Source organism: Pseudorca crassidens, chromosome 2 (assembly GCF_039906515.1).
Source record: "Pseudorca crassidens isolate mPseCra1 chromosome 2, mPseCra1.hap1, whole genome shotgun sequence".
Classification (NCBI taxonomy): Eukaryota; Metazoa; Chordata; class Mammalia; order Artiodactyla; family Delphinidae; genus Pseudorca; species Pseudorca crassidens.
The window spans coordinates 121,046,105-121,058,522 of record NC_090297.1 but is presented as its reverse complement, the minus strand read 5'-3'; positions in this window follow the sequence as shown (position 1 = coordinate 121,058,522).

Below are 12,418 nucleotides of genomic sequence, written 5' to 3'. Positions count from 1 at the left end.
GTTAGTGTTAGCGTACGGGTCAGGATTAGAGGACAGGTGAGGGTCAGGCTTAGGCAAAAGTTTAGGGATAGGGATCGGGCTAGGGTTAGGTTTAGGGGAAGGGGACAGTTTAGGGTCCAGTTGAGGGTAAGACAACGCTTTAGGGGGAACGTGCGTGTGAAGGCGCGGGTTAGTGTTAGCGTACGGGTTAGGATTAACGTACTGGTGAGGGTTAGGATTCGCGGAAGGGTTAGGGTTACGGTTCGGGCTAAGGTTAGGGTTACGGGACTGTGACGGTTTAGGGTCCAGGTAAGGGTACAACAACGCTTTAGGGGGAGCGTGCGTGTGAGGGCGCGGGTTAGTTTTAGCGTCTGGGTTAGGATTAGGGGACGGGTGATGGTCAGGCTTCGGGGAAGTGTTAGGGTTAGGGTTCGGGCTAGGGTTAGGTTTAGGGGACGGGGATGGTTTAGGGTCCAGTTGAGGGTACGACAACGCTTTAGGGGGAGCGTGCGTGTGAGGGCGTGGGTTAGTGTTAGCGTATGGGTTAGGATTAAGGGACGGGTGAGGGTCAGGCTTCGGGGAAGAGTTAGGGTTAGGAGACGGGGACGGTTTAGGGTACAGGTGAGGGTACGACAACACTTTAGGGGGAGCGTGCGTGTGAGGGCGCGGGTTAGTGTTAGTGTACGGGTTAGGATTAGTGGACAGGTGAGGGTCAGGCGTCGGTGAACGGTTAGGGTTAGGGTTAAGGCTAGAGTTAGGGTTAGGGGACGGGGACGGTTTAGGGTCCAGGTGAGGGTACGCAACGCTTTAGAGGGAGCGTGTGTGTGAGGGCGCGGGTTAATGTTAGCGTCCGGGTTAGTATTAGGGGACAGGTGAGGGTCAGGCTTCGGGGAAGGGTTAGGGTTACGGTTCGGGCTAGGGTTAGGGTTAGGGGACGGGGACGGTTTAGGATCCAGGTGAGGGTACGACTACACTTTAGGGGGAGCGTGCGTGTGAGGGCGCGTGTTATTGTTAGCGTACGGGTTAGGATTAGGGGACGGCTGAGGGTCAGGCTTCGGGGAATGGTTAGGGTTAGGGTTCGGGCTAGGGTTAGGGTTAGGGGACAGGGACGGTTTAGGGTCCAGGTGAGGGTACGACAACGCTTTAGGGTGAGCGTGCGTGTGAGGGCGCGGGTTAGTGTTAGCGTACGGGTTAGGATTAGGGGACGCGTGAGGGTCAGGTTTCGGGGAAAGGTTAGGGTTAGGGTTCGGGCTAGGGTTAGGGTTAGCGGATGGGGACCGTTTAGGGTCCCGATGAGGGTACGAAAACACTTTAGGGTGAGCTTGAGTGTGAGGGCGCGGGTTAGTGTTAGCATACGGGTTAGGATTAGGGGACGGGTGAGAGTCAGGCTTCGCGGAAGGGTTAGGGTTAGGGTTCGGGCTAGGGTTAGGATTAGGGTACGGGGACGGTTTAGGGTCCAGGTGACGGTACGACAACGCTTTAGGGGGAGCGTGCGTGTGAGGGCGCGGGTTAGTGTTAGCGTACGGGTTAGGATTAGGGGACAGGTGAGGGTCAGGATTCGGGGAAGTGTTACGGATAGGGTTCTGGCTAGGGTTAGGTTTAGGGGACGGGGACGGTTTAGGGTCCCGATGAGGGTACGACAACACTTTAGGGTGAGCGTGAGTGTGAGGGCGTGGGTTAGTGTTTCCATACGGGTTAGGATTAGGGGACGGGTGAGGGTCAGGCTTCGGGGAAGGGTTAGGGTTAGGGTTCAGGCTAGGGTTAAGGTTAGGGGACGGGAACGGTTTAGGGTCCAGGTGAGGGTACAACAACGGTTTAGGGTGAGCGTGCGTGTGAGGGCGCGGTTTAGTGTTAGCGTCCGGGTTATGATTAGGGGACGGGTGATTGTCAGGCCTCGGAGAAGTGTTAGGGTTCGGGTTCGGGCTAGGGTTAGGGTTAGGGGCCGAGGATGGTTTAGGATCCAGTTGAGGGTACGACAATGCTTTAGGGGGAGCGTGCGTGTGAGGGCGTGGGTTAGTGTTAGCGTACGGTTTAGGATTAGGGGACGGGTGAGGGTCAGGCTTCGGGGAAGAGTTAGGGTTAGGGGAGGGGACGGTTTAGGGTCCAGGTGAGGGTACGACAGCGCTTTAGGGGGAGCGTGCGTGTGAGGGCGCGGGTTAGTGTTAGCGTACGGGTTAGGATTAGGGGACGGGTTAGGGTCAGTCCTCGGGGAAGTGTTAGGATTAAGTTCGGGCTAGGGTTAGGGTTAGGGGACGGGGACGGTTTAGGGTTCAGTTGAGGGTACGACAACGCTTTAGGGGGAGCGTGCATGTGAGGCTGTGGGTTAGTGTTAGCGTACGGGTTAGGATTAGGGGACGGGTGAGGGTCAGGCTTCGGGCATGGTTAGGGTTAGGTTTCGTGCTAGGTTTAGGGTTAGGGGATGGGGACGGTTTCGGGTCCATGTGAGGGTACGACAACAATTTAGGGGGAGCGTGAGTGTGAGGGCGTGGGTTAGTGTTAGCGTATGGGTTAGGATTATGGGACAGGTGAGGGTCAGGCTTCGGGAAACGGTTACGTTTAGGGTTCGGGCTAGGGTTAGGGTTAGCGGAAGGGAACGGTTTAGGGTCCAGGTTAGGGTAACACAACGCTTTAATGGGAGCGTGCGTGTGAGGGCGCGGGTTAGTGTTAGCGTACGGGTTAGGATTAGGGGACGGGTGAGTGTCAGGCTTCGGGGAAGTGTTAGGGTTAGGGTTCCTGCTAGGGATAGGGTTAGGGGATGGGGACGGTTTAGGGTCCAGGTGATGGTATGAAAACACTTTAGGGGGAGCGTGCGTGTGAGGTCGCGGGTTAATGTTAGCGTAGGGGTTAGGATTATGGGACGGGTGAGGGTCATCCTTTGGGAAATGGTTAGTTTTAGGGTTCGGGGTAGGGTTAGGGTTATGGGAAGGGGACGGTTTAGGGTCCAGGTGAGGGTACGACAATGCTTCATGGTGAGCGTGCGTGTGAGGGCGCGGGTTAGTTTTAGCGTTCGGGTTAGGATTAGGGGATGAGTGAGGGTCAGGCTTCTGCGAAGTTTAGTGTTAGGGTTCGGTCTAGGGTTAGGGTTAGGGGACGGGGATGGTTTAAGGTCCAGGTGAGCGTACGAAAACGCTTTAGGAGGAGCAAGCGTGTGAGGGCGCGGGTTAGTGTTAGCGTACGGGTTAGGATTAGGGGACGGGTGAGGGTCAGGTTTCTGGGAAGGGTTAGGGTTAGGGTTCGGGCTAGGGTTAGGGTTAGGGGACGGGGACGGTTTAGGGTCCAGGTGAGGGTACGATAACGCTTTAGGGTGAGCGTGCGTGTGAGGGCGCGGGTGATTGTTAGGGTACGGCTTAGGATTAGGGGTCGGGTGAGAGTCAGGCTTCGGGGAAGGGTTAGGGTTAGGGTTCGGGCTACGGTTAGGGTTAGGGGATGGGGACGGTTTAAGGTCCAGGTGAGGGTACGACAACGCTTTAGGAAGTGCGTGGATGTGAGGGCACGGTTTAGTGTTAGCGTACGGGTTCGGAATACGGGACGGGTGAGGGTCAGGCTTCGGGGAAAGGTTAGGGTTAGGGTTCGGGCTAGGGTTCGGGTTAGGGGACGGGGACGGTTTAGGGTCCAGGTGAGGGTACGACAACGCTTTACTGGGAGCATACTTGTGAGGGCGCGGGTTAGTGTTAGCGTACGGGTTAGGATTAAGGGACGGGTGAGGGTCAGGCTTCGGGGAAGTGTTAGGGTTAGGGATCAGGCTAGGGTTAGGGGTAGGGTTAGGGGACAGTTTAGGGTCCAGGTGAGGGTACGACAACGCTTTAGGTGGAGCGTGCGTGTGAGGGCGTGGGTTATTTTTAGCGTACGGTTTAGGATTAGGGGATGGGTGATGGTCAGTCTTCGGAGAAGGGTTAGGGTTAGGGTTCGGGCTAGGATTAGGGTTAGGGGACGGGGACGGTTTAGGGTCCAGGTGAGGGTACGACAACGCTTTAGGGGGAGCGTGCGTGTGAGGGCGTGGGTTAGTGTTAGCGTACGGGTTAGGATTAGGGGACGGGTGAGGGTCAGGCTTCGGGAAAGCGTTAGGGTTAGGTTTCGTGCTAGGGTTAGGGTTAGGGAATGGGGACGGTTTAGGGTCCAGGTGAGGGTACGACAACACTTTAGGGGGACAGTGCGTGTGAGGGCGCGGGTTAGTGTTAGCGTACGGGTTAGGATTAGGGGACGGGTGAGTGTCAGGCTTCGGGGAAGGGTTAGGGTTAGGGTTCGGGCTAGGGTTAGTGTTAGGGGATAGGGACGGTTTAGGGTCCAGGTGAGGGCCCGACAACGCTTTAGTGTGAGAGTGCGTCTGAGAGCAAGGTTTAGAGATAGCGTACGGGTTAGGATTAGGGGACGGGTGAGGGTCAGGCTTCGGGGAAGGGTTAGGGTTAGGGTTCATGCTTGGGTTAGGGTTAGGGGACGGGGACGGTTTAGGGTACAGGTGAGGGTACGACAACGCGTTAGGGGGATCGTGGGTGTGAGGGTGCGGGTTAGTGTTAGCGTACGGGTTAGGATTAGGGGACGGGTGAGGGTCAGGCTTCAGCGAAGGGTTAGGGTTAGGGTTAGGGCTAGGGTTAGGGTTAGGGGACAGGAAAGGTTTAGGGTCCAGGTGAGGGTACGACAACGCTTTAGGGGGAGCGTCCGTGTGAGGGCGTGGATTAGTGTTAGCGTACGGGTTATGATTAGGGGACGGGTGAGGGTCAGCATTATGGGAAGGGTTAGGGTTAGGGTTCAGGCTAGGTTTAGGGTTAGGGGACGGGGACAGTTTAGGGTCCAGATGAGGGTACGACAACGCTTTAGGGGGAGCGTGCGTGTGAGGGCGCCGGTTAGTTTTAGCGTACAGGTTAGGATTAGGGGACGGGTGCGGGTCAGGCTTCGGCGAACTGTTAGGGTTAGGGTTAGGGTTAGGGTTAGGGGACGGGGACGGTTTAAGGTCCAGGTGAGGGTACGACAACGCTTTAGGGGGAGCAAGCGTGTGAGGGCGTTGGTTAATGTTAGTGTACGGGTTAGGATTAGGGGACGGGTGAGGGTCAGCATTATGGGACGGGTTAGGGTTAGGGGACGGGGACGGTTTAGGGTCCAGGTGAGGGTAAGACAACGCTTTAGGGTGAGCGTACATGTGAGGGCGCGGGTGATTGTTAAGGTACGGCTTAGGATTAGGGGTCGGTTGAGAGTCAGGCTTCGGGGAAGGGTTAGGGTTAGGGTTCGGGCTACGGTTAGGGTTAGGAGATGGGGACGGTTTAAGGTCCAGGTGAGGGTACGACAACGTTTTAGGGAGTGCGTGCATGTGAGGGCACGGTTTAGTGTTAGCGTACGGGTTCGGATTACGGGACGGGTGAGGGTCAGGCTTCGGGGGAGTGTTAGTGTTAGTGTTCGGGCTAGGGTTAGGGTTAGGTGACGGGGACGCTTTAGGGTCCAGGTGAGTGTATGACAACGGTTTAGGGGGAGCGTGTGTGTGAGGGCGCGGGTTAGTGTTAGCGTACGGTTTAGGATTGGGGGACGGGTGAGGGTCAGGTTTCGGGGAAGGGTTAGCGTTAGGGTTCGGGCTAAGGTTAGGTTTAGGGACGGGGACGGTTTAGGGTCCAGGTGAGGGTACGACAACGCTTTAGGTGGAGCGTGCGTGTGAGGGCGCGGGTTAGTGTTAGCGTACGGTTTAGGATTAGGGGACGGGTGAGGGTCAGGCTTCAGCGAAGGGTTACGGTTAGGGTTAGGGCTAGGGTTAGGGTTAGGGGACGGGAAAGGTTTAGGGTCCAGTTAAGGGTACGACAACGCTTTAGGGGGAGCGTGCGTGTTAGGGCGTGGATTAGTGTTAGCGTACGGGTTAGGATTAGGGAACGGGTGAGGGTCAGGCTTCGGGGAAGTGTTAGGGTTAGGGTTCAGGCTAGGTTTAGGGTTAGGGGACGGGGACGGTTTAGGGTCCAGGTGAGGGTATGACAACGCTTTAGGGGGAGCGTGCGTGTGAGGGCGCGGTTTAGTGTTAGCGTACGGTTTAGGATTAAGGTACGGGTGAGGGTCAGGCTTCGGGGAAGGGTTAGGTTTTCAGTTCGGGCTAAGGTTAGGGTTAGGGGACGGGGACGGTTTAGGGTGCAGGTGCGTGTACGACAACGCTTTAGGGGGAGCGTGCGGGTGAGGGCGCGGGTTATTGTTTGCGTACGGGTTAGGATTAGGGGACGGGTGAGGGTCAGGATTCAGCGAAGGGTTAGGGTTAGGGTTAGGGCTAGTGTTAGGGTTAGGGGACGGGGACGGTTTAGGGTCCAGGTGAGAGTACGACAACGCTTTATGGGGAGCGTGCTTGTTAGGGCGCGGGTTAGTGTTAGCGTACGGGTTGGGATTAGGGGACGGGTGAGGGTCAGGCTTCGGGGAAGTGTTAGGGTTAGGTTTCGGGCTAGGGTTAGGGGACGGGGACGATTTAGGGTCAAGTTGAGTGTAAGACAACGCTTTAGGGTGAGCGTGTGTGTGAGGGCGCGGGTTAGTGTTAGCCTACGGCTTAGGATTAGGGGACGGGTGAGGGTCAGGCTTCAGCGAAGGTTTACGGTTAGGGTTAGGGCTAGGGTTAGGGTTAGGGGACGGGAAAGGTTTAGGGTCCAGTTAAGGGTACGACAACGCTTTAGGGGGAGCGTGCGTGTTAGGGCGTGGATTAGTGTTAGCGTACGGGTTAGGATTAGGGAACGGGTGAGGGTCAGGCTTCGGGGAAGTGTTAGGGTTAGGGTTCAGGCTAGGTTTAGGGTTAGGGGACGGGGACGGTTTAGGGTCCAGGTGAGGGTATGACAACGCTTTAGGGGGAGCGTGCGTGTGAGGGCGCGGGTTAGTGTTAGCGTACGGTTTAGGATTAAGGTACGGGTGAGGGTCAGGCTTCGGGGAAGGGTTAGGTTTTCAGTTCGGGCTAAGGTTAGGGTTAGGGGACGGGGACGGTTTAGGGTGCAGGTGAGTGTACGACAACGCTTTAGGGGGAGCGTGCGGGTGAGGGCGCGGGTTATTGTTTGCGTACGGGTTAGGATTAGGGGACGGGTGAGGGTCAGGATTCAACGAAGGGTTAGGGTTAGGGTTAGGGCTAGTGTTAGGGTTAGGGGACGGGGACGGTTTAGGGTCCAGGTGAGAGTACGACAACGCTTTATGGGGAGCGTGCTTGTTAGGGCGCGGGTTAGTGTTAGCGTACGGGTTGGGATTAGGGGACGGGTGAGGGTCAGGCTTCGGGGAAGTGTTAGGCTTAGGTTTCGGGCTAGAGTTAGGGGACGGGGACGATTTAGGGTCAAGTTGAGTGTAAGACAACGCTTTAGGGTGAGCGTGTGTGTGAGGGCGCGGGTTAGTGTTAGCCTACGGCTTAGGATTAGGGGACGGGTGAGGGTCAGCTCTCGAGGAAGGCTTAGGGTTAGGTTTCGGGCTCGGGTTAGGGTTAGGGGATGGGGATGGTTTAGGGTCCAGTTGAGGGTACGACAATGCTTTTGGGTGAGCGTGCGTGTGAGGACGTGTGTTAGTGTTTGCATTCGGGTTAGGATTAGGGGACGGGTGAGGGTCAGGCTTCAGGGAAGGGTTAGGGTTAGGTTTCGGGCTAGGGTACGGGTTAGGGGACGGGGACGGTTTAGGGTCCATGTGAGGGTACGACAACGCTTTAGGGTGAGCGTGCGTGTGAGGGCGCGGGTTCGTGTTAGCGTACGGGTTAGGATTAGGTGACGGGTGATGGGCAGGTCTCGGGGAAGGGTTAGGGTTAGGGTTCGGGCTAGGGTTAGGGTTAGGGGATGGGGATTTTTTAGGGTCCAGTTGAGGGTACGACAATGCTTTAGGGGGAGCGTGCGTGTGAGGACGTGGGTTAGTGTTAGCATACGGGTTAGGATTAGGGGACGGGTGAGGGTCAGGCTTTGGGGAAGGGTTAGGGTTAGGGTTCGGGCTAGGATTTCTGTTAGGGGACGGGGACGGTTTAGGGTCCAGGTGAGGGTACGACAACACTCTAGTGTGAGCGTGAGTGTGAGGGTGCGGGTTAGTGTTAGCGTACGGGTTAGGATTAGGGGACAGGTGAGAGTCAGGCTCCGGGGAAGGTTTAGGGTTAGGGTTCGGGCTAGGGTTAGGGATACGGGACGGGGACGGTTTAGGGTCCAGGTTAGGGTACGACAACACTTTAGGGTGAGCGTGCCTGTGAGTGCGCGGGTTAGTGTTAGCGTACGGGTTAGGATTAGGTGACGGGTGATGGTCAGCTCTCGGGGAAGGTTTAGGGTTAGGGTTCGGGCTAGGGTTAGGGTTAGGGGATGGGGATGGTTTAGTGTCCATTTGAGGGTACGAGAATGCTTTAGGGGGAGCGTGCGTGTGAGGATGTGGGTTAGTGTTAGCATACGGGTTAGGATTAGGGGACGGGTGAGTGTCAGGCTTCAGGGAAGGGTTAGGGTTAGGGTTCGGGCTAGGGTTAGGGTTAGGCGACGGGTACGGTTTATGGTCCAGGTGAGGGTACGACAACGCTTTACGGGGATCGTGCATGTTAGGGCGTGCGTTAGTGTTAACGTACGGGTTAGGATTAGGGGACGGGTGAGGGTCAGGCTTCAGGGAAGGGTTAGGTTTAGGGTTCAGGTTAGGGTTAGGGTTAGGGGACGGGGACGGTTTAGGGTCCAGGTGAGGGTACGACAATGCTTTAGGGGGAGCGTGCATATGAGGGCGCGGGTTAGTGTTAGCGTACGGGTTAGGATTAGGTGACGGGTGAGGGGAAGGCTTCGGGGTAGGGTTAGGGTTAGGATTCGGGCTATGGTTAGGGTTAGGGGACAGGGACGGTTTACGGTCCATGTGAGGGTATGACAACGCTTTAGGGGGAGCATGCGTGTAAGGTCGCGGGTTAGTGTTAGCGTATGGGTTAGGATTAGGGGACAGGTGAGGGTCAGGCTTCCGGGAAGGGTTAGGGTTAGGGTTTGGGCTAGGGTTAGGGTTAGGGTACTGGGACAGTTTAGGTTCCAGGTGAGGGTACGACAACGCTTTAGGGGGAGCGTGCGTGTGAGGCCGAGGGTTAGTGTTAGCGTACGGGTTAGTTTTAGGGCACGGGTGAGGGTCAGGCTTCAGGGAAGTGTTAGGGTTAGGGTTCGGGCTAGGGTTAGGGTTAGGGGACTGGGACGGTTTATGATCCAGGTGAAGGTACGACAACGCTTTAGGGGGAGCGTGCGTGTGAGGGTGCGGGTTAGTGTTAGCGTACGGGTTAGGATTATGGGACGGGTGAGGGTCAGGCTTCGGGGAAAGGTTAGGGTTAGGTTTCAGGCTAGGGTTCGGGTTAGGTGACGTGGATGGTTTAGGGTCCAGGTGAGGGTATGACAACCCTTTAGGGGGAGCGTGCGTGTGAGGGCGTGGGTTAGTGTTAGCGTACGGGTTAGGATTAGGTGACGGGTGAGGGTCAGGCTTCGGGGAAGTTTTAGGGTTAGGGTTCTTGCTAGGGTTAGGGTTAGGCGATGGGTACGGTTTATGGTCCAGGTGAGGGTACGACAACGCTTTAGGGGGATCATGCATGTTAGGGCGTGCGTTAGTGTTAGCGTACGGGTTAGGATTAGGGGACGTGTGAGGGTCAGGCTTCGGGGAAGTGTTAGGGTTAGGGATCAGGCTAGGGTTAGGGGTAGGGTTAGGGGACGGTTTAGGGTCTAGGTGAGGGTACGACAACGCTTTAAGTGGAGCGTGCGTGTGAGGGCGTGGGTTAGTGTTAGCGTACCGTTTAGGATTAGGGGATGGGTGATGGTCAGTCTTCGGGGAAGGGTTAGGGTTAGGGTTCGGGCTAGGGTTAGGGTTAGGGGACGGGGACGGTTTAGGGTCCAGGTGAGGTTACGACAACGCTTTAGGGGGATCGTGCGAGTGAGGTCGCTGGTTAGTGTTAACGTATGGGTTAGGATTAGGGGACGGGTGAGGATCAGGCTTCGGGGAAGGGTTAGGGTTAGGTTTCGTGCTAGGGTTAGGGTTAGGGGATGGGGACGGTTTAGGGTCCAGGTGAGGGTACGACAACACTTTAGGAGGAGAGTGCATGTGAGGGCGCGGGTTAGTGTTAGCGTACGGGTTAGGATTAGGGGACGGGTGAGTGTCAGGCTTCGGGGACGTGTTAGGGTTAGGGTTCGAGCTAGGGTTAGGGTTAAGGGACTGGGACGGCTTAGGGTCCAGGTGAGGGTACGACAATGCTTTAGGGGGAGCGTGCATGTGAGGGCGCGGGTTAGTGTTAGCGTACGGGTTAGGATTACGTGACGGGTGAGGGGAAGGCTTCGGGGTAGGGTTAGGGTTAGGATTCGGGCTATGGTTAGGGTTAGGGGACAGGGACAGTTTAGGGTCCATGTGAGGGTATGACAACGCTTTATGGGGAGCATGCGTTTAAGGTCGCGGGTTAGTGTTAGCGGATGGGTTAGGATTAGGGGACGGGTGAGGGTCAGGCTTCCGGGAAGGGTTAGGGTTAGGGTTCGGGCTAGGTTTAGGGTTAGGGGATGGGGACGGTTTCGGGTCCATGTGAGGGTACGACAACAATTTAGGGGGAGCGTGCGTTTGAGGGCGCGGGTTAGTGTTAGCGTACGGGTTAGGATTAGGGGACGGGTGAGTGTCAGGCTTCGGGGAAGTGTTAGGGTTAGGGTTCCTGCTAGGGATAGGGTTAGGGGATGGGGACGGTTTAGGGTCCAGGTGATGGTACGACAACAGTTTAGGGGGAGCGTGCGTGTGAGGGCGCGGGTTAATGTTAGCGTACGGGTTAGGATTATGGGACGGGTGAGGGTCAGGCTTTAGGAAATGGTTAGTTTTAGGGTTCGGTCTAAGGTTAGGGTTATGGGAAGGGGCGGTTTAGGGTCCCGGTGAGGGTACGACAATGCTTCATTGTGAGTGTGCGTGTGAGGGCGCGGGTTAGTGTTAGCTTTCGGGTTAGGATTAGGGGATGAGTGAGGGTTAGACTTCTGCAAAGTCTTAGCGTTAGGGTTTGGTCTAGGGTTAGTGTTAGGGGACGGGGATGGTTTAGGGTCCAGGTGAGGGTACGACAACGCTTTAGGGGGAGCGTGCGTGTGAGGGCGCGGGTTAGTGTTAGCGTACAGTTTAGGATTAGGGGACGGGTGCGTGTCAGGCTTCGGCGAAGTGTTAGGGTTAGGGTTAGGGTTAGGGGACGGGGACGGTTTATGGTCCAGGTGAGGGTACGACAACGCTTTAGGGGGAGCAAGCGTGTGAGGGCGCGGGTTAGTGTTAGCGTACGGGTTAGGATTAGGGGACGGGTGAGGGTCAGGCTTCTGGGAAGGGTTAGGGTTAGGGTTCGAGCTAGGGATAGGGTTAGGGGACGGGGACGGGTTAGGGTCCAGGTGAGGGTACGACAACGCTTTAGGGTGAGCGTGCGTGTGAGGGCGCGGGTGATTGTTAGGCTACAGCTTAGGATTGGGGGTCGGGTGAGAGTCAGGCTTCGGGGAAGGGTTAGGTTTAGGGTTCGGGCTACGGTTAGGGTTAGGGGATGGGGACGGTTTAAGGTCCAGGTGAGGGTACGACAACGCTTTAGGGAGTGCGTGCATGTGGGGGCGCGGTTTACTGTTAGCGTACGGGTTCAGATTACGGGACGGGTGAGGGTCAGGATTCGGGGGAGTGTTAGTGTTAGTGTTAGGGCTAGGGTTAGGGTTAGGTGACGGGGACGGTTTAGGGTCCAGTTGAGGGTATGACAACGGTTTAGGGGGAGCGTGTGTGTGAGGGCGCGGGTTAGTGTTAGCGTACGGTTTAGGATTAGGGGACGGGTGAGGGTCAGGTTTCGGGGAAGGGTTAGCGTTAGGGTTCGGGTTAGGGTTAGGGTTAGGGGACTGGGACGGTTTAGGGTCCAGTTGAGGGTACGAGAACGCTTTAGGGAGAGCGTGCATGTGAGGGCGCGGGTTAGTGTTAGAGTACAGGTTAGGATTAGGGGACGGGTGAGGGTCAGGCTTCGGGGAAAGGTTAGGGTTAGGGTTCGGGCTAGGGTTAGGATTAGGGGACGGTTTAGGGTCTAGGTGAGGGTACTACAACGCTTTAGGGGAAGCGTGCATGTGAGGGAGCGGGTTAGTGTTAGCATACGGGTTAGGATTAGGGGACGGGTGAGGTTAGGCTTCAGGGAAGAGTTAGGGTTAGGTTTCGGGCTAGGGTTAGGGTTAGGGGACAGGGAAGGTTTAGGGTCAAGGTAAGAGTACGACAACGCTTTAGGGTGAGTGTACGTGTGAGGGCGTGGGTGATTGTTAGGGTACGGCTTAGGATTAGTGGACGGGTGAGGGTCAGGCTTCGGGGAAGGGATAGTGTTAGGGTTCGGGCTAGGGTTAGGGGACGGGGACGGTTTAGGGTCCAGGTGAGGGTACGAAAACGCTTTAGGGTAAGCGTGCGTCTGAGGGCGAGGGTTAGTGTTAGCGTACGGGTTAGGATTAGGGGACGGGTGAGGGTTCGGCTTCGGGGAAGGGTTAGGGTTAGGGTTCGAGCTAGGGTTAGGGTTAGTGGACTGGGACGG